At 40.5% G+C, this 22,632-nt stretch overlaps 1 protein-coding gene across 4 annotated transcripts in view; it reads right to left on the minus strand.

Annotated features, from left to right (window-relative positions):
- The window catches only part of KLHL32 (kelch like family member 32), a 125,533-nt gene extending 103,148 nt beyond the window's left edge, over nt 1–22,385 (minus strand). Inside the window, exon 1 of one of the 4 annotated variants that reach the window (XR_004356221.1) lies at nt 22,076–22,385. The gene's annotated coding sequence lies outside the window, so the exon portion shown is untranslated. Of the gene's footprint in view, nt 1–20,986; nt 21,724–22,075 lie in introns of those variants that run through there. The other 3 variants (XM_032683614.1, XM_032683616.1, XM_032683615.1) reach the window with 3 other exon arrangements.
- Between the last annotated feature and the right edge of the window lie 247 nt (nt 22,386–22,632).

Here is a 22,632-nt window from a genome sequence, read left to right on the forward strand (position 1 = left end):
CATTGTGCACCAGCAGCTTAGCTTTTCAGAACCACTCACTGTTGCAACCATTTCAGCTATGATACTAATTACCTGCTGAAAGGCGCAGGCCATTACTTACAGCTGACCCATTTATCATTGTTAGGGAATGGCTGGGAGAACAATATTACAAATGGATCCTGATCTGGCCTGAAGATATCCCACCTCATGGCAGGGGACTGGACTAGATGACCTTCAAACGCCTCTTCCAACCCAAACTATTCTATTGTTCTGTGAACTTATTTTCTCATCTTTCTCAAAGCTAGGCAATAAATATGCAAAGAACTCTCAAAGTATAGTATCTAATCCATAGATTGAGTTCACAGTCATTATAAGGGACAGAATGAAAGTTCCTGGGCATTTCAGTTCTTAAGGCATTGGGCAGCTGGCATGAACCAAAATCTTCAGTTACTTTGCCAGAGTATGCTTTCAAGATTTTTCCTAGACCTCAACAAAAAGAAAATAAAAGACTATCTGATGATCAATAGTGTACAGCCTTGCATAACTGAGGTGATCAGTTATATGTCTAAATACTACATGGCATTTCCAGTGAACAAGTATTTATATATTTCAATAAAAACATAAGAGAGTTTATACATCTCTATGGGACCTACAAGGCCCTCAACTTTCTCCATGAAACAGCATTCATGAAGTTAAAAGTAAAAGGCTGTGACTACCAGCAGCCAAGAAAACACGTACCTTCTAAGAATGGCCTTCAGCAGCCACAGGGTGGCAGAACTAAACTTCAAGATAACCTACACCTCCAGGACAGTGACCAGAATATTTCAAGAAGTCTTTTCCCCTCCACCACCACTCCCCAGCATAATTACAATAATATAAAATACTTGCTGCATGTCCAGTGGGTGCTTTGAATACCAGGAATCAGAAAAGAAAAAAAAAAAGAAAAAAGAAAACAGTCTGTACATAACAGTACAACCACACAGCACTTCTCTAAACATCAGAGCATTGCAACAGGTTACTGACATCCATATCTCTATTTTGAAAAAATATTTAAGTCATAAAGTAACTGATCACTAAAATCACCATCAATTTTACCCCATACAGACTCATTGAATGGCTTGAGTTGGAAGGGATCTTAAAGATCATCTAGTTCCAATCTCACTCCCTTGAGCAAGGTCAAGGGTAGAACACAGCACTCTTTATTACAGAGTTTCTGGGTTCTCAGTTTTTTTGAACAGAAAAAATCAAGTCATTTAAGTCAACACTAAAGTATAGAATTTTACTCTGAAGGAACAGGAGATGCCTTCTAATCCGTTGTGACATAACTGGCTAACTGACTATTCCTCCACTCTTCAGTATAAGACAACAAAGATTTTTGCAAACATCTTTGTGTGAAGAAAAATGAGCATCAAAAGATTTCTGGCAGCTTTAAGCAAATTGGGCAGTGTCTTTCATTTTGATGATGAAACAAATTTGAATGAGGCCAAGAAGAACATGACAAGTGAGAAACAAGTCAGAAGAGGAAACAAAAATTACATGGAAGAAGCTGGTGATGAAGACCAGGTGAGACAGCTGCAGTTGTTTCTTGGTTTTCTTCTTTTGCAAAGGGGAAACAGTGGAATAGTACACAATACTAAAATCAAATAAGTATCTGGGCAAAATAGATGAGAAGGGATGGACTTTTCTACAGCACAGTCACAGGAAGAGATGTCAGAGGTCAGCTGGGAATAATTCTAATTGCTGGACAAGAAGACTGAATGCTCAGGAGTGAAGACTGGGAAGGTACAGAAAGAAGAACGACAAAGAGCCAAGGGCAGGGAAAATCCTGGACTAAAACCTGCGTGTGACAAAACCATCAGATTTAGAAGAAACCAACTAAAAGCATCAATGTCTATTAGAGGCCATTCTGTCTAGATTTTAGAATAGAAATCAAGATCATAAAGTTCCACATCTTTTTTGTGGAGAAACATCTGCAGAACATTTGCCTTCACTTTCTGCTGACTGTGCTGGATTACAGCAAATAATCCCTGACAGTTTTCTTGAGCAGCAGATCTTAGTGCTAGTGGTTGCAATTATGCTGCTGTTCCATGCAGTCAGTATAGCTCTTCCAGATTTTTTCTTTTAAAAAGTGTTAAGAGGTTACACATCCATGAAGCTAAGAATGCTAGAAAAGGCAAAAAGCTAAGTGCTCCAGTGCCAAAACCGAAATTCCCTTCAGTCTTCTTACAACAATAAAAGGTACAGGTTCCTAATTCCATTACTTCCTGATGAACATCTGAATTTTCAAAAAAAGCAGCGAAGTGAAATTCTTCTCATATAACTTATGTTCGTGTTAAAGTCAATGAGGTATAACAACACTAGGGAGACATACACACTCCCTTAAGACTTTTTTTCCACGCTTAAATTATGTCAAAACTTCTATAAGCCCGGTTAATACCACTCCAGCATAAACTCTTGAATTTGAGTGATGCCTGTATTTACTGTTTGGCTGAAAGCTGCTTTAAGTATAAAAGGAATTTTCACATGCAGCCTTAAACTTAGAAGTTTAAGTAGGAGTGATGGGAGCTGAAGTTAGCTAGAGCTCTGAAGTAGATCCATCTAATCTAAACCTTTTCCTCACAACGAACTCAGAGTGATTAAAACACTTCTATACTGAAACAACAGATTTGATTTAAACATTAAAGAAATCTACTTTGAAAGGGAAAATTAAAACTAATTAGATGACCAGAAAAAATAAGACCTATAGGCAAATGTATTTCTGGCCATTGTTTGTGGGCAAGAAGTAGGGGGAGAAAATGGAGAGGGTTGCCCATCTTCAAATTCTATTACATATTGCAATCACAAAAGCTGTAAGCAGTGAAGTCTGCATATTTGACTGCTTCCAGGCCCTCACCCTGTTTTGCATTGCCTTCTGCAGATCAAAAAAAACCACCCATTATTTGGGAAAAATAGAATTTCAACCATGTACACTCTTCTATTACTGTAAGATCACTATTTCTTACATTTACACGCCTGCAACATGTTTACACAGTCACTGCTACCTCTATAACCTTAACTAGGCTAGTTAATAAAAAACACAAATAAGCTTGATCTGGGATGAGGAAAGTGGCACTGAAGAAGTCAGAAAAATTTGTTGCACCCTTGTTGCGCTCTGCATTAAGCTATAAACTGCCCAGAGTGGTTCAAGCTGCAGTAGAGAAGGAGAGAGCGGGAGAGAGAGAGAGAGTGGGAGAGAGAGAGAGTGTACAAACAGGTCAAGGAAGAAAACTCTTACCATACGAACAGAAGGAGAAATGCTCTCACCTCAAGACAGGTATCAAGGGGCAGATTTATTAGGGGAACTGTGGCTTTCTCCCTCCTCTCTGTGAGTACAATCTGCTAGACTGTGAGTTTTTGAAGCATTAAGACAGTTGGGAACAGTACAGTTCCCATCCCCTGATGGAAGAAGCTGTGGTTCACATATCTGCTGGTAGCACAAAGGAAACCATCAGGACACCTGACCTCTTACACAGGAAAACTGCTGAATGCCATGTCCAAGCTGATGGTAGAGTTAATGGATTCTTTTTCTCCAGGGATTCATCCAGAGCTTTTATTTAGGCTTTGCACAAGACTTCTAGACTTTATACTAGCATATTTTACTGAAATGGGAGATCTATTTTTTTTTCTCTCATCCTTTGCTCAACATTCCTAACCCAGACTTTATTCGATGTTCCAGACCAGCGACCTAGAAAATGTTCTGATATTGACCACTGTCATTAATACCCAGTGTCAATCCAGCAAATAAAAATTCCTCTCAGAGCAGAAGGAACATATCAGGTAGGGAGAGGAGGTGTCAAGACATACAGCCTAAAAAAACTCATTGTGAAGATGCGTACGATGCATTTCACAGTGTGAGTTGTGACTTTGACAACACTTCTTAGGAAACTCACATTAAGGTAATACCTCATACTGAAGCAAAATATCACTCTAATTAAGCACTATCAAATAGGTTACTAGAGAGACATTTGAGTTCTTGTTTGCCATCAGCTTTGAATGTGCTCTATATTTTTTCAGAGACAATCCAAGAATATTTTAAATCCTTTGGGTACATACAGATTTAATGATAGACTCAGATCCATTTTTAGGCAAATGTTGCATCAATGCTTCTTAGATTATTTAAACAAACAAACAGACCCCAGAATAACAAAAACAAACAACCCCCAAAATAACAAAAACAAACAAACAAAACAAACCAGGAGAAGCTAAATTTCAAAAGAAAAGTAAAACATATTTTTTTCTTGTGTGAAACAACTTGCTGCTTAAATTCCCAAGGGCACTATGAATGTAGACTTTGTAAGAGTACAGTTAAGTGCTTGCTTACAGAAGAGTGAGGGATTTTGTAGCCAGGAGAATGCTGAAACTGAAACCAGTACACCGTTGAAAGGTCAATAAAACAATATTTATTACAAAGAAGTGGCCAACAAGACGAGAACCCGAGAGAGAAGAAAGAGGAGGGATATAAGACCTCAGTATAAACACCCCACTTACTCAGGTGTTACTTACGAGGTTGTCTTACCAACCCCAGAATGCTTAGACTTCCCCATAGCAGAAGCTGCATCCCCAGAGCATCAGCAGGCTCACAAGATAGAGGGCATCCCTGCAAAAGGCAACGTTGTCCTCCACGCGAAGCTTGAGTTCGCTCCCAGCACGAGCTATCTGCTTTTTTATACAATTAGCCTGTGACGTCTACCTGGGCAGGTGTGGCCAGTACCACCCAGCTAGAGGCCTTCGGTCTCTACCCTCGTTATGTAAGTGGTACCTCTTCTGGGCATGCGTGTGTACGTTCGAATTTCCTCGCACCTGCGTGCTACACCTCAGGGGTCTTTCCTAAATGAGTCTGGGGGCTTACTTCATCCTCCTCTTCTTCACTTTCTCCTTCCTATGCCCTTGGAGGGCCATCGGCCAATAGTCAGTCACCAATTAATTTCAGTTTATACAAGATGCTTCCTTCAAGGATGAAGTTCTCATTTATCAGTGCTTGTTTTCTCATAACTTGGCAGGAAAAGAACAGACACTCACAGGTGGCTGGGCCAAACACAGACCAAAAGTAGTAGTGTCTAATTAAGTACAAATACAGATTTTAAACCTGTGTACTTTTGATTTTTCTATCAGTGAAATCGTTCTTCTCTTCATATACATGAAAACAACATGCAAGTTGTTGAGAATCTTTGTTCTTAAGCATCAATCACTACCAAGACATTAAACTGTTAATGTCATCAAGTATTTAGGGTTTGTAAATACTGCTCCTAGAACCAAACATCAGATAATTTGTGGAGACAGTCCTAAATGCCTAACTGAAATTTATGAATTGCATACCAATCACTAAAACGCCACTAGATTTGATGAGCAAGGGGTGGTGTGTCAAAGCTTGAAGAAATGAACACTCATGGGATCCATCAATCTGTCTCACGAGGTGTTGACTACAATGTACCACACCTGAAATGTTTCTATACCAATGCAGGCAGCATGAGGAACAAACAAGAGGATCTTGAAGCTTTGGCCCAATCCCAGAGATTTTACACCTCTGGCATAAGCGAAACCTGGTGGGATGTGTCCTGTGAGTGGAGTTCCCTGTTGGATAGTTACAGGTTCTTTAGGAAGGACAGGTAGGGCAGAAAAAGTGAAGGAGTAGCACTGTAGGTTATAGAAGGGTTAGAACATACAGAGCTCACAGTCAGCAATGGCACAGTTGAGAGCCTCTGGGTCAGAATCAAGGGGCAAACAAATAATGCAGATGTCATCATGGGAGTCTACTACAGACTTCCCAGCCAAGACAATGATGCTGATGAATTTTCTTTGAGGAACTAAGGGACACTTCGAAGTCAACTGTCCTTATGGGGGACTTTAACTTGCCAGAAATTAACTGGGAGCATCACACAGCTGGTGTAACTTGAGCCAGAAGATTCCTAAAAAACATGGATGACAACTTTATGGAACAGGTCTTAAGGAAGCCAACTCAGAAAGATGCTCTCCTTGATCTCCTGCTTGTTGACGAGCAGATTTTGTGGGTGAAGTGGAGACTGGTGGCTGTCTTGGTCACAGCGACCATGAGGTGATCGAGTTTAAAATCTATTGAAAGGAGAAGTGCCAGCAAAACCTCACTTCTGGACATGAGGAGAGCAGATTTCAGGCTGCCCAGGGAATTAGTAAGTAAGGTCCCCTGAAAAAAGGTTTTTGCAGGTGCTGGGGTCCATCGGTGCTGGTCACTTTTTAAATATCATCTCCTAAGGACCCAGGAGCTGGCAATTCCCAAATATCAGAAATCAAGCAAGTGAAGCAGAAGGCTGGTTTGGTTGAGCAGGGATCTTCTGTTGGAAATAAGGTAAAAAAGGGAGGTGTATGCCCAGTGGAAGAAAGGTCAAGTGATGGAAAGAATACAGAGATGCTGCTTGCCACTGTAGGGAGAAAATCTGTGCAGTCAAAGCTCAACTGGAGTTGAGGCTGCCAGAAACGTGGGGACAATGAAAAGAGTTTTTTCAAATATATTAATGCCAATAGGTAGTATAGAAATATCATAAGCCTGTTACAGGATGAGGATGGTCACCTCACAAACAAGCACAGACACAAGGCAGAGGTGTTTAACACTTTCTTTGCCTCTGTCTTCAACATAGATGAAGGGTGTCTCAGTGCCCTGAGCTGGACGACCATAACGGTGAGAATGATCAACTTCCAGCCAACCCAGAAATTGTGTTGGATCTGCTGCTCCAGCTGGATCCCTACAATGCTATGGGACCGCATAGGATTCACTGAAGAATCCTCAAAGAGCTAGCTGATGTCATCACAAAACTTCTCTTGATGATTTTTGAGCAGTCTTGGCAATCTGGAGAGGTCTCAACTGACTGGAAGATGACAAATGTTGCCCCGATTTTTGAGAAGGGCAAGAAGGAGGACCCCAGAAACTACAGGCCTGTCAGTCTCACTTCAGGACTCAGTAAAGTTATGGAGAAAATTATTCTGGGAAGTATTGAAAAACATCTGAAAGACAACACTGTCATCAGTCACAGCCAGCACAGCTTCATGAAAGGAAAGTCCTGCTTATCAAACCTGATTTCCTTTTATGACAAGGTAACCCATCTAGTTGATCAAGGGAAGCCAGTTGATGTCATCTTTTTGGAGTTCAGTAAAGCTTTTGATACTGTTTCCAACAGGATCCTTCTGGACAAAATGTCCAGCACATAGCTGGATAAACACATCATGGAGTGGGTGAACAATTGGCTCAAGTACAGAGGGTAATAGTGAATAGGGTAACATCAGACTGATGACCTGTCACTAGTGGGGTTCCACAGGGCTCCATCTTGGACCCTGTGCTCTTCAACATCTTCATAAATTACTTGGATGCAGGACTGGAAGGGACACTAAGCAAGTTTTCAGATAACAAAACTGGGAGGAGCTGTTGACTCCCTTGAAGGAAGGGAGGTCCTGCAGAGAGACCTCGACAAATTAGGGGACTGGGCAATCACCAACCACATGAAGTTCAACAAGGGAAAGTGCCAGATTCTGCACTGGAATGCATGGGACAACCCTGGATGCACATCCAGACTGGGGAAGGAGATGCTGGAAAGCTGTGCCATGGAAAGGGACCTGGGGGTCCTGGTTGATGGCAAGTTGAACATCAGTCAGCAGTGCCCTGGCAGCCAGGAGGGCCAACCGTGTCCTGGGGGGCATCAGGCAAAGTATCGCCAGCCAGTCGAGGAGTGGATTGTCCCGCTCTGCTCTGCACTGCTGTGGCCTCACCTGGAATACTGTGTGCAGTTTTGGGCACCACAATATAAGAAAGATATTAAGCTGTTAGAAAGCATCCAAAGGAGGGCAACAAAGAGGGTGAAGGGCCTTGAGGGGAAGCCCTATGAGGAGCAGCTGAGGTCACTTGGTCTGTTCAGTCTGCAAAAGAGGAGACTGTGGGGAGACCTCACTGCAGTTACAACTTCCTCACGAGGGGAAGAGGAGGGACAGACACTGATCCCTTCTCTGTGGTGACCAGTGGCAAGACCTAAGGGAATGGCCTGAAATTGTGTCAGGGGAGGTTTAGGTTGAATATTAGAAAAAGGTTCTTCATCCAGGCACTGGAACAGGCTCTCCAGCGAAGAGGTCATAGCACCAACCTGCCAGAGTTCAAGAAGAGTTTGGACAACACTCTCAAGTACATGGTGTGACTGTTGGGGATGCTCCTGTGCAGGGCTAATGGTTGGAGTTGATGATCCTTGTGAGTTTCTTCCAACTCAGCATATCCTTTGATTTTGTGTTTTGAGAAAGCTAAATGGTGCAAAGCAGAAAAAAAAAAAAAAACGGCTGCAGGAGCACTTCTTTGTTTCTAAAACAACTTTTATATTTTTTAAAATTATAAGGGCAATAATTACCTTGTTAAAAGTCACTAAATGCTACAAATAGCTACTTATAATTCAAGTTAAAAAATTGCTTCTTCTATAACTTAATGGGCACAAATTAACACAAGTGAAATTCCTGCTAAACATCAGAAAATACTTTTTACTCTGACAATGGTTAAACATCAGAACAAATTGCCCAGAGAGGTTGTGGAGTCTTCCTTCTTAGAGATATTCAAAACACCTCTGGACACTTTCCTGGACAACCTGCTCTATGCTGAATCTGCTTAAATAGGGGGGTTTGACTTAATTATCTCAAGAGGTCCTTTCCAACCTATACAATTCTGTGTTTTGTGTGATTCTCTGTGGTACAGCTGAGAAGACTACCAATGTACTATATGCATGCGAGAGCATATTAGTCCCACATGTCCTATTTATTCTACATTCCAATCTTCTTGAAGATATTTTATCTCATAAAAGGAAACAGAAGGGGCAAAAAAGGGAAAATTCTATCAAAACCAGAGCAAATGCACATGCTCCACATCTCTCTTAGGTGTCCCACTAGGGCATATTTATAAGTTTCAGTCTTTCCATTTATTGGAACCACCTAAGAATCCTTTTAACTCCTGTCTAGAATTATACCAATCCAAAGCAAATGTACTGCAGCACTAAACACTTATTTCATCATAAACAAATAGTCTTTCTTTTTTTTTTTAAGAGTAGGAAAACTCAGTAGCAATTCTGGTGCAACTACCATTTATATGAAGTTTGATGATTATTTCACTTGATAAACAAAAATAATACTTTGTAAGCTATATATGCATGTACTGATTTTTATTTTTCCAATTAAACTCAATTAAGACTTAAATTCAGATGATAATATACAGAAATTTACTGTCATTTCAGACCCACTACAGTATCTGAGACATCTTCCTGGGGAGATGAAACAGATGACATGCAACACACAGGACATCCAGTCTCTTCCATATCAGTATCTCAAATTGCACTAGACATCCATGTTCCAGCGAGTAAGTTGAGCCCTGAATGACTCCTGATAAAGAGCAAAACTATTTTATGTAACTAAGTTTCAGTGAGGATATTTTCAAAAATTTTCTCACAGTAATTCTACTATTTATTTGAGGTCAAACCTTGCTATTTTCGAATTCATTAATAGTTTGGTCAAGGTCTTCAATGAGAATTAGACTAAATTCATAGTTTAACAGCCTACATTTCTGTGTATCTTTTTCTCGTAGCTTGCTAGTAGAAATGCCTCTGCACGTTCGAAAAAAAAAATTAGGGACATATTATTGCTATATCATTTCTACAGATGCAGCTAGGCAAATTAAGAGATGCCTAGCTATTGGCAAGCACTTCTCCAAGGGTACACAACTGTACAGCATTCCCAGTAGTGAAGAAAGAAGAAATTAAATCTTTTAAACAAACCACTCGTATTTTAATGATCTTCTTGTAATAAAAGGAATGGAGCTCCTTACACAACGGGAGGTAACTTATCAAACTTTGCCCAGACACCTAGGATTCTAGCATGGAACAGGGCTTTGAGTTTGGATGGGAAGAGCTGTAAAAGGCACTCAAGCAACAAACAAGTCATAGCTAAGCAAAGTGGAGATAGGTGCTATCCCTGGAAGAGAAGCACTTCACTCAGCACCAAATCAATGGTGATGAATGTAAAGCCAACTAGGACAGCAACTGCACCTCTCGATGGGCATGTTTTCAGACAGGATTCCTAGAGGCCATGATAGACATCATCAAAACTACAGTGCCAGGTAGAGAAGGAAATCAAAACCAAAGCAAACCATGAATTACCAAAGGGACAACAGTGGCCTATTACTATTACTACCATTTCCCAGAAAACAGTGAAGATTTTCCTGGATATGGTAACAACAAAACTCTACAAGAGAGCCCTGAAGAGATTTTTTCCCCAAAATCTTTTCTTCATGGACACATGTAAGGTCAAAATAGTACCTTCATTCCTAAAAGTGTTATTGAAGTACTTGGAGAAGTCAAAGCTCTAACTAAAATTGAAAGATCCACAATCTTTTTAGCAGTTCAAAGCACAGAGTAAGAAGACTTGTATTACACAGGGTTTTTTTTCTTTCATTTAGATGTTGGCTGGTTTGGGATTTTTTGATAGTGGAAAAGAGTTTACATCAAACTAGATCTTATGCTGTTAATTGCCTTAACTGTGCACTTTGCCTACAAGATCTCACATAAGCATTTTTAATTATTTAAAACACATTAAATGTTGCTGGTACCAGCATGATCTGAGATTAACTTCTTAATAATCACTCTTGTTTGAGGGTAAAGCATTTGATTCCAGCTGCTATGACCTTTCAAACAAGCAAAAGCAACATTTGCTGACATAGAAGGGACAATCCACTTAGGAAAGGAATGATGATCTAATTAAGCTGCATACACCCAACAAAACAATACTATTTTATACTAGACACTTCATAACATTTAATAAAGTTAATTTGCTTAGGAAAAGTCTGAATTGCTGTATTTTACTATATTAGTCTGATTTATAAGCTGTATCACAACACTTTCACATTTTCCTTTACTCCACTTATTTTTTTCATTAGTTTAGATTCCTAGCTTCTAACCCACATGGAACTACCTAGATTGCTTCTATATTTGGACCACAGCAAATATTATGATCTAAATATATCCCTGTTAATACATGTCTAGAAGAATCAATGGGACAACATCACCACTAAAATCAACCAACCTTCTAAATCAAAATTGGACACAGATTGATTTAGGAAGGAAAATGCTAATTCAGTCTCTAACATAGGGAATAGTTTTGTTGCAATCACAGGTAAGCAGTGATCAAAAAATAAACACATTTTAAGGTACAAAAAAGCCAAAATAAAGCAGTCATGGTGGTTTCCTTCCCTGTCACCAAATGTATCTCCTGGAATCAAACTGTACCTGAAGCTCTCACTTCACAAAAAAAAAGGAATAAAGTTTAGAGGTTTGAAGTTTACCAGGAGAAGATTGAAAACATAATCTAACACCATGCTTTTGACTTCTAATGGAAAGTGTCTGAATTTATGTGATTACTGATGTCTGGGAATTGACTTTAAGGGTTTGAATGCTTGAGACTGACAATGCTAAAATTAAAAGCCACTCAGTGGTATAAAAACTCATCAATGTATTGAGCTGGGAACAGAGACACAGTGACCCAAAGAATGCTAACTAGCAAAAAGATGGCCTGAAGCACCCATCCATCTCCCTTCAATGACCAAGTGTAAGAATACTGCAGACTAAGGGATAATTAAATTGTGTTTGCTTTCTCTTTACCAAATGGCACATACAAGAAGTTGAATTTGAGTCAGAGAATTTGCAAGGGACAGACTGCTCCTCACCTTGCCAATAAATCAAGCAGTTGTATTGTACATGATCCATCACCCTAAGCACAGACTCATTGCTTCTTTTCCATCTTTGGACAGTAACATAACTAATGCAGCCAAGAAGTGTAGGACCGCATCCAGATGACCTGAGTCACTACAACCAAGCAAAGGGTTGGCTTCTTGCTTTGGCTAGGTTTATTCATTTACACTACAGTCACCTCTACCTAATCAGGAGACAAATGTTCTCCAATACATAAATAAATAATGCAAGAATAGGTCTGAAAGATCTTTCCCATCTTGCAGCACTTCAAGTCATAGATGTGACAGCATTATCAGCCAGTGAGCAGGGGGAAGCTGCTACATCATCACTAGGACTTGGTTTCGCAGCTTGCTCTCAGGCAACTCTTGACTATATTTGAAAAACAAATACAAGTTTTTACCTCTGCATTTATACCAATTCCAAGATAATCAAATAAAGGCTCTTCCCACCCACTTCCAGAAGAGAAAGAGCACAAACTGCAGACTAACTAGAACTAAAAGGTATTTATGAAATTCCTTCAGTAAGTGCCACTGGCAATACAAACTTTCTCACAGATTACTTGAAATCCTATGCAGCAATAATATTAGGACTCCATTATTTCCCCAATTTACTATTATGTAAACGTGGTCTTCAAAGTCTATTTCTCAGAGAGAGAATAAAATTTCTGAATCTGGATTGGAATTTATCAATTGGCAATTCCTAAAAGATCACCACCAGGCCTGCATTCAACACAGCCCAATGCAGAGACCTGCAGACATACAAGTAATTTCTCAACATGTTATTCACACAAAATATTACACCAACAATACTGCTTCTATGTGTTTTGCTACTTTGTTCAGAGCTAAGTGGGTACCTCTACACAGTCAGTCAACTTGTATGATCTAATTATATGTTTATATGGAAGGTTTCAACCCTTCTGTAAAGTATTATATTTCTTCTTCCTACCATCACAGTCACAAAAACATTTGAGCTACTAATACCATCTTCTAGCCTACTTGGTTCCAGTGGAACCGTGTAACCAAGAGATTCTCCATGAAGACCCTAAGAGTGCTGAAGACAGGTTTCCGCTCCACACAGGAAATAACGAAGAAAAAGGTTGAGCTTTAGCCCTGATTTTTATTACCACCTCATCACCTCCATTTCTAGGCTGAGTCTATCTTTTAAGGCTAGAGCCCCTCTTTGGGATGCTGCTGTGGTTGCATTAAAACCACAAAAAAGTTGCAAAGAAGTAAGGTATGAGTTATCAGCTACTCAGATACTCAGACATTGCTCAATCACAAAAACTACATGTCAGTATAAAGTAAAAATAGAACATCAATTTTGAGATTTGGTGCCATTTAACAATAACTACTTTAAAAAAAAACAAACAAAATTCATCCTTCAGCTGCACAACTGGAAATGCTCTGCTTATCTGAGTATTGCCTGTCTATCACTTTATACAGTAATGCTAGACTGAACAAATGCTAAGAACATGAAATAACATGGAAAATAACTTCCATGTAGTAGGTAACACTCTCATTAAGTACTAAAAGAAGAGCCTTCCTTGTAGAAAAAATTTTGTTAAAGAAAGGATTCTTTCCTTTAGCTAAATACATTTTAAGTGACTGCAAGATTGTTAACGCTCAGAAATACATAGAAAATGTTCTTGCAAATACCTTGGGGAGATACAAAAGACTCATAGCAGCACTGAATGCAGTAGTTGAAGATTTTCACCCTTGTCTGAGGCTGGATTTGGTTAAAATCATTGCCTTTCTTTTCCTGAGATCTTCTAAAGACTGAAAAGAGGAAATGCTACTGAAATTTATCCCAGGTTCGCAAACAATGTTTTTCAGTATTTGAAAATTACTTGCTTCTTTGGTTCACAGTCTCTTCTGCCTTTGTAAACCATGAATAGCAGCCCATCTTTTATTTGTTTTCAGTTTCTCACAGAACCAGTTTGTTATGACTGCTCTCTCCTACACAAAAGCTGATCAGGGTTTCCAAACACCCTTCTGTTTATTTATGGCAAGCTGCAGTGTAAACATTTGCTTACTACATTTTAGTGCAAGAATTTGGTAAATAAAATCACTGATTTAACACCTCTTACCCCCTATTATATGAAAAAAAAGTAAATACTTATAGTCAACGTGCCTTTCTCTAGTCTACATATATTCGCTACAGGGCAAAGCAACTTCCTCTTCTTTCAAGACAGAATGTGTGCAAGTTCAGCAGCAGTGCTGGTTTCTATACTTCTTTCTCTTGCCTGACCTGATTTAAGGGTATAAGAGAGAATTCTGTGGGGTGTCTTTTTAATTTTTAGCGGGCGTTGGTTTATTTTATTGGTTTGGTTTTTTTTTTTACTTAAAGCTTTAAGAGACATGCTGGTGATCCAATCCACAGTACACTTCCACAAACAGTGATGTCAGCAAAACACAAGAGCTATAAGCTGCAGAAGGAGGGCAGACGGATTATGAGTACCTAAAGCCATTATTGCTGCAGAACATCTTGTGTCCAAACATGATAGAAAGGTGAGGAGAGACTGATCCACAACTTGCACTTAGTTGAAAACTATCTATCCAGACAAAGTGCACAAGGTGCCATAAACCCATTAGACGAAATTTTCTGATAAAGTCTGTTTCTTCTGACAGTTTTCAAATGTATCAGAGATGAACAGGTGGAAAATAATTCTGAGAAGAGATAGAGGGGCGCTTTTGTCCCTTCAAATAGAATATTCTGAATTTACAGCTCAAGATTTTCTTCAACCTTTCCCCATCCTCCTTAGTCTGAGACACAACTTTTATTTGGAGAAAAACTGCTGTTTCAAGGAAAAATGCCCAAAATTAAAAAATTTTTAATCTCTGACCTTTAAATAGGAGCAAAAACTGAATTAGAAAAGGAACAGATAAGTGTTTGGACTTCTGCGTCTTCTTCAGGTCTAAGCAAAAGAAACATTTCTGTTTGGAAGTCTTGCACTTTTTTCTTCCTTCCCAGACTATACCATCTAGCTGAGAAAACAAAACAGAAAACCACCAACAAATGACAACTGCCCCCAAACAAACAACAAAACCCCACCTTTCCCTCTTATATCTTTAGATCACCATAGCCATACTACCACTTTTTTTTTCCTTCTCCCTTCAGGTGTTCAAGGCTTGCTCTGGTTTGCTATGATCTTGGCGATCTCCCTCACTACCCAGGGCAAAGAATAAATACATCAGGAACTAAGGACACAGCCTATGCAAATTCATTCCTTGGGTTTCCAACAAAAATTCTCAATATTCACAGTGCACAGGTCAGTGATAGGATAAAATGGAGAAACAATGTGTAATTCACTGAAGCAATCTATGCCATTGAAGAAGCTTCAAGTCCCCTTCCCTTGTATGCCCCATGCTCTGCCACAAATTATTGTCCCAGAGTACAAGTGACACTTGTGTTACCACCATCCCATTGGCATGATGGTATAAACCTACACTGACATCCCATGGCAGTGCCTACAATCATGTAAAATGCAGGCACTTGCTCTACTCCTCCAGCTCTGTTATATGAGCAGAGGGAGGTATTTACATCTTAAACTGCCACAAATTACAACTGACAAGGTTTAGTTACTGGAACCTCAATTCTCTTCACTTATCTTGCAACACCATTAAAAATCAATCCAAGTCCATAGTGCATAAATTAGTTCTAATTAGTTCATTAAATTCAAACAGCCTGTCTAGCAGCTTTCCCACCTTGAAGGTAACAGTTGCACTATGCCAGATTTGGAATCCTGGGGAAATGTGAACAGCTTCAAGGAGTATAAACTATGCCAGTTTTGTGTATGACTTGTTCATCTGCTGTCATTTGCATCCGAAGAAGTGAAGCACAGAATCTGACTCCATTACACACAGTGGACCTGATTAAAAGGTCTTAAGGAAAATGAACAGGCCTTAAAAGAAAAAAAAAATTTAAAAAATGAAATTGCATGCTTCAAACTGAATATGTACTTCAGGGTCCAGCCACACTGGTCCAGGAGAGCTTCCTGTGTTACGTGGCCAGCCCTGGTTACAGAAACCTTTTGGAACTGACTTGCTCTCTAATGCTGACTTCCTATTTCTGTTCCACCTCAACTCATAGTTATCTTCCCTAAGTAAGCAAGCAAAACACATCCAGTCCTCCCATTTACCTCTCAGCAAAACCTATGTTTTTGCACCTCTGCAATTCTGTTTGGAAGATGGAGCACATACATGAAAATAAACATACAAGACTTCACAGTCACATCACAATCGTTCCATTTCCTATGCACTTTCTCAACAAGCAAATACAGCAGCTGCATTTGCATGCAAAAGTCCCCCCACAATCCAAGAGATCCCAAGTGTACTTTAATGTAACCTCACTGAGGATGGGAAGCTCAGCGCAGCAGGGGTATGGCACACTGTCCAGTGCATTTTGCAGTGCTGATGCACTAAGACCCTGCCAGAAAGGAGTTCTGTTCCTTCCTGTCTGTTTGCCTCAGTTTTCTACCGAAAGAGAAAAAGGAAGAAAAGGAAGTTCAGCTAAGGAATATACCAGACCCACAAAACAGGTACTGTTATCCCCACTAAAGAAGTTAGTACTTCAGTTAAGCCTTTAGCTCCAGACATCTATTTTGATCTCCACAGTTCACTAAAGTCAAAGTCCCAGTTCTGTTCTGAAAAACATTACCTCAGTTCTTTCTTTTTTTGTTGTTTTATGCAACTAAAATATAGGCCACTGACTGAAAGGGGGCTTTCAAAACTAAATATAACAAAGAAGAGAGGAAAACCACAGATGTATCCCTTCAAGTGGAGAAACTTACGATGGTCTATTACTGCTTTAAAGACATAATTTAAAAATCTGTATTAGATCAGGAAAAATATTATTCAAGCCATGCTCTTCTTCTAAATGTAGATGTTGGAAAAAATATTAATAACAATTTCAGAGAATTTAAAAAATAAACCTGGGAAGAATACATTCCGCATAACCTGATGACATTTCTTCAACAACAGGTTTTTCTCTCTTCTGTCTTGATAAGCCAGGTAGAGGTACAGTTTAGCTTATAAAGGGCAGTAGCCCTTTTATTTTATTTAACCTGAAGCGAAACCTGATGGAAAATGTTTCAGACATAATAAGGCCATAAGCTTGCTCGCATCCTCTTCAAAATTTCTTATTCATCTAAGTTGTGCTGTTTTCACTTAAGCAATCATTTAAAAAAACCCCAAAAATACGAGACAGAAATCAAGTCTTATCAACATTGCAGAAATGGACCTCAAATCACTTTTGGATATGACACCTTCAAAACAAAATCCCCCTGTCATCCAAACTAGTGATGCTAAGAATTTTTTTCAAGCAGTTTCTTACTGAAGGGTAGAATGAAAGGCTATTCTGGAGGCACAAGGGGTTGGAAAATTTGAAGATGTTAAAGTTCAGGCTATCGGAGGAAAAATACATTATCTTAAGATGCATTCTATGCAGTCATAGCATTCAGGAAAAACCAACAATAAATTAGGCTGTAGCATTACAACATCTATACAGTCAAAACCCACCACTATACATATCATTCCTGTCAGGAAAAATAAAGACAGATGGTTGCAGCAAAAGCCAGTCTTCAGAACAACCATAACCTTCAAGTACTGATGAATCAAAATATTTACAATATTTATCCCCCTAAAAAGCTCATTCCCTATAATTACAGCTCTTCTAAACTGCTCCAGCATATTGCTACAGAAATTTTGGCAGAAAATATTCTCAATTTACATAACTGTTCAGAGTAGTCACCTAACTTAGGGAAAAATCATGCATTCCCACATATTATTGGTGTTCTGAAGACTGATTTATTTTACTCTTAACTGTTTAAACATTTTATTGCTTTCTCATCACAGAGGAATCTCCAACTGCTGATATCAAAGTCAGTAGCTTCAAACAGGCATCAGTGTGACTGGAATTTGCATGGCATTCACTACTGAAATTTCACTTTTTGAAATTACACCTTTCATTTCTCAAGACAAAGGAGAAATGTACTTCAAAGGCTTAGAAATGTATGTAGGTGTATAGACCCCCTACTACTATCCCAGTTCCCACAAGGTATCTGCCCATTGAGTGACTTAGCTGCCACTGACAGCATGAACCACAAAACATATTCTAGTTCAGGTACCTTGTCTGTGCAAAACTTCTTCCCTAGAAAAGAAGTCAAATATTGCAGGTCCACAGCAAGTCTGGTAATGGACTTCAGAGTCAAATCTAAGCTATTTAGAAGTTTCTCCACAGTTAAAAGTGCAACTAAAACACAAGTCTGATAAAATCTTGACAAAACATTTTTGCAATCCCACTCGGCCAGGTTACTCAGTAGTCAATAGCCCAAAGATCAACAGCCCATGAATGATGGAAATGGCAAAAGCCTGTGGCCTAGAACCCAGACCTGCCAGAACCTGCTACGGTTCCTTTCTGGCGTACATTAGACATTACCCTTTCTATAAAAATCAGGCAAATTCAGGATGGCTGGTCCATATGGGAGCAGCCAGAACCAGGAGTTTCAAAGATCTCCTGGTATCCCAGTTTAAGTTGCCAAACACCAACATCATTGCTTCCTTTTCTTCTCTTGAAACTACCTCCTACAGTTGCCTCTTGTCCCTGGAATTTCTTCAGACTTAGTAGGAATGCCCCTCAAAAAATGCTCTCCTAAGTGTGTTTCTTCTAAAATTGAAGGTTCTAACTGTTCAAAGCCAAAAACTCAGTCAGGGGTAAAACCCACAAATGAGCCAAAATGTTTTAACAAAAAATTATTAAAAAAATCGTGTACAAGATCCTGTGAAAAATTTCAACTTATTACTTATTTTTAGTAATCAGAATTTGACAGTAAAATTTCAGAAATCTCTTGGAAATAAAAGCATCCCATTTACAAGCACACACTATTGCAATACAGTATGCATACAGAATGACAGAAGAGCAGATCTCATTTTATCTCATAAGTGGTCAAAAGGCCAATTAAGTCAGAACAGAAAGAAGTGAAGATTTAGAAATCATTACATCAAGGACCCTATGCCTTTCACTATCAAGTATAAATGTCAGATAATTCAAGAAATTGAGGGGATATACCACCATTACCACTTAGTAATTTTTTGTGGGGAACAGTTAAAAATTAAAAATCAGGTTTTTAAAAATTTACTAATAGCTCAGGAAAATCTCTGTAATTTTCAGCCTTTTGGCACTTCTCCTGTATCTCCAAAGAAGAAAGATACAAAAAATTGAACACAAGATTCCCCTACGCTCCCTGCAATCAATTCTTGAGTAATTGAAGCCCTCAGAGCACAGAATACACTGGCAAGTACCATATGAAAATCTTAGATTGATGAGAAATATGAAGGATAATTTCTTTACAATAAAAGCATTAAAATGAGACAACTACGCGGTTACAGTAGGAAAGCGTAATTACAGTGGATGATATTTTTGTTTGGCCAGTTTTTCCTGATAACTCTGTCAACTGTTCTCACCCAAGTGATTAAAGTAATTTCATTTTTCATTTAATCCAACTCCCATTTCTAGTTCAATTTATAATCATCACTTCCCTATACTAGTGTGGCACTAAATTACTGTCATTCTTGGCCATTAAGTTAATCATATTCCAGTCAGCAGAGATGATCAAAAACACCACAGTAGTGCCATGAATTCCTTATTGAATACATTCCTTTTTGCTACATTGTAGAAGCTGATCATCAGTGTCAGAAGCTACGTTATATCAATTTCTGACTTTTCAGGCAGAAGCAACACCTTCTGAATCAAAAATAGAGATAAAAAAGTCATTTTTTTTTAAATGAACACAGCATTTTGAACATTAACGCTTACTTTACTATGTAAGTACCCACTGAAGAAATGACCCATACAAGCATAAATGTCCATCTGCTACCGATCTTCCAACCACCCTTCTCCTTACCGTAAACTCAAAATGTACTGCTCCTCTGAATAAAAAGAGAAGAAAAAAATAAACCACTTTCCTTGATGTTACTCAAATTTCTTTTTATGTTCAAGCTCAAATGCTGAGTCAAATTCACTTGCACATTTAGCAACACACAGACTTTTAACAGGTGTTTCCATTTCAATCACAGTTGTTCATGTCCTTTGTACAGAGAAGAAGAATGGAAGAAAGATTAAAATTCCACTAGAAAATCCCAGGGAATCTCAAGTTTCCTATCTGAGGCAATATTCTATGCTATTTATTCAGGGTCAATTTGAAGTTCAATCACTTTCAAACTTGCTTTCATAAAAATATATCCAGAAATTTAATTTCTGCATAGTCATCTTTAGTTTTAGAATATTACATTGTTTTCTAACAGTAAAGACAGTGCTTAATCTCATATTCTATGTGGTTTGTACTACACGCTGAGCTACAAAGTGTGAAATCTCAGTTTCCATATTAAAATTCCCTTCCTTAAAAGCACTTGCTTTCGCTTGGAATTGAATGCAAGGTACACCTGCCAATCAAACTGGACCATTTTTGAAGAAATCCTGAGGCAACTTCTTACCCCCTTGAAATAATAGGAGTACAATCTTCCTCCATCTGCCAACTCATTAGCTGCCCAAATGTACATTTCTTCATGCGTGCTTATACAGGAAGTGACAGGGACTTTTGTTAAATAAAACACAATATATTTATAAACACTGTAGGCATCTAAAAAAAAATTCTTATCCTTAAGAGGCATTAATTAGTATGACTGCATTATTTTTAGTGTCCTACTAAAGTGAGAGCTTATTACCCTCTAACAGTTTCTCAGAATACCCATACGTAGCTTAGTACTTCATACATAATAACTTTAAAGTGCTTTACAGATGCTGTCAAATTATTAACAATCTGAACAGCAGACAAAAGATTAAAGGAGTTTTTTGGGAATACTTTCAAAATTAAGTAAAAATTTTTCTTTGATCATCTGTATACTTGAACAACACAAAGAGATGTGACTGAGTAGCTGTATATTGGTGGATTTTTATGCATCTGTACTTATTCAGCACATCACTGGATTTCTGTAGGATCTGCTTAAACAGAAAACACTGTTATTGGACAAAAACTCTAAACTATTGAATGCGCTTCAGTGGTCTTACCCCTGCCAACTCCTTCATGCAGGCAGATCCTGGAATCAACAGGAATTGGCAAGGCTACAGTAATACTTCACCCTATGTGCTACAGTTAACAGGATTCTGGCCTCTGGGTATGCTCCTGATCTTTTCACGACTGAACAAATGCTGCCATGAACATTTACACAAATAAGACTTACCTCAACTTGCTTCTGAAACATTTGTAAGATATTCTCCTAGCCATACAAAACTGGAAAAATTTATAACAAGCTTTAAAAAATGTAGTCACGCTATTTTGCTGAGATCAACATCTGCAGTTTATCTCACCGTACAAAGACCTAAACTGTAACTCCATTTCTTTCACATTTCAATGCAGTGCCTGATGCCAAGCACGCTGCTTCCCACTGTTTGGTGTGACAGTTATGGATCAGCTGTCAGTCCGACTCCGCCGGAGCCCGCACAGGGCGAGCCGGGCTCGCTCCACGGGCTGAATCCACCCTCCACCGATGGCCTGGGAAACCGGGCAGCAACGAGCCCTTTGCAACCTGCAGCATCGCAGGGACCCGAGACTTTTCAGTAGAAATGCTCCATATTGACCAAATAGGGAATTTCGTGCCGAGAACCAAATCTTTCTCCACCCTGTGCTATAACCCTGTGCTACAACCCTGAGCAGCACCTTTTAAATTCCGAGAGCTGCAGATTTAACGTTCCAGCTATCCAGGTGACTAGATCATTCCCACCTGGGAGCTCTCGCATATGTAAGCACCCGAGAGGAGCAAAGGCTTGTTTCTGTCGCTCGAGCGAGTAGCTTCAAGTCCGGATACACGAAGAGCGCAGCTCGCACCAAGTAACGAGACGCGCTCCAGCGCCCGTCTCGAGGCGGCAGAGCCATGTTTCACGGAGCCGTCACAACCCGAGCGCCCGGAGCACGTCCCCGCATAACCCCGCGGGAAGCGGGACTCACGGCGCCCCGGAGCCACCTCCGGGCTCCGGGTCATCCTCCCTCCCCCCGCGCTCCCCGCCGCCTCCCACGCGGAGCCGAGGGCCGGCGGCAGCACGGCCGGTACCCGGGGGCGCCCCGGCGGCCGGAGCTGCCGCTTGACCCGTCTCCGTGGCAACGGGGACACTCGCCCCCTCCCTTCCCCATCACAGCCCCCCTTCCCCACGGCAGGGGTGCTGAGCGACCGGGTCGGCGAGGCGCGACCGGCGGCCGCCCCCCGCCCTCGCCCCGGTCCCGGTTAGGTAACACGGGCGGCAAAGCGCCGCCTCGGGCCCGGCCGCTCGCTCACCTCGCGGCAGGTGCCGGGGCCGCGCACGGCAGTGGCGGCACCGCCTCTCCACCCCGCTCCGCTCCGCTCCGACGGCAGCGCCGGGACGAGCCTGGGGGAAGCAGCTCCCGCGCCGCAGACCTGCCGTCCCGGCTGTGCCGCTCCGGTGCCCGAGCAGGAGGAGCTTACCCGCCCCGCCCAGTGCGCAGCGGCGGCCCTGGAGGGCCGCACCTGCCGGAGAAGGAGGAGGAGGAGGCGGCGGCGGGTTGGGCCTCAGGATCCCAGTGTAGGCTGTCGGTCGCTCCCGAGGTGTTGGAGGGCCGCCACTGCAGCCCGCCGTGCCCACGGGAGGAGAGGGCTGCCGAGCTTCCCAGCGCCGGGTTCGCGGCCCTGCGGAAGGGCTGGAGGGAGAAGGCCTGGTTGAGCCCTTAAAAAGAACCAAGTTTGAAGGCAGAGCACCTGGACAGTGCTGTAATATATAGGAGAAAATATAATTTTGAGAATTGAACGGAGCAGCTTTAGTTTTGAGCAGAGTCTGCATTTGCTACTAGATTTTCTTAGGAGTCAGTTCCTGTCTT

Source organism: Chiroxiphia lanceolata, chromosome 3 (genome assembly GCF_009829145.1).
Source record: "Chiroxiphia lanceolata isolate bChiLan1 chromosome 3, bChiLan1.pri, whole genome shotgun sequence".
Lineage (NCBI taxonomy): Eukaryota > Metazoa > Chordata > Aves > Passeriformes > Pipridae > Chiroxiphia > Chiroxiphia lanceolata.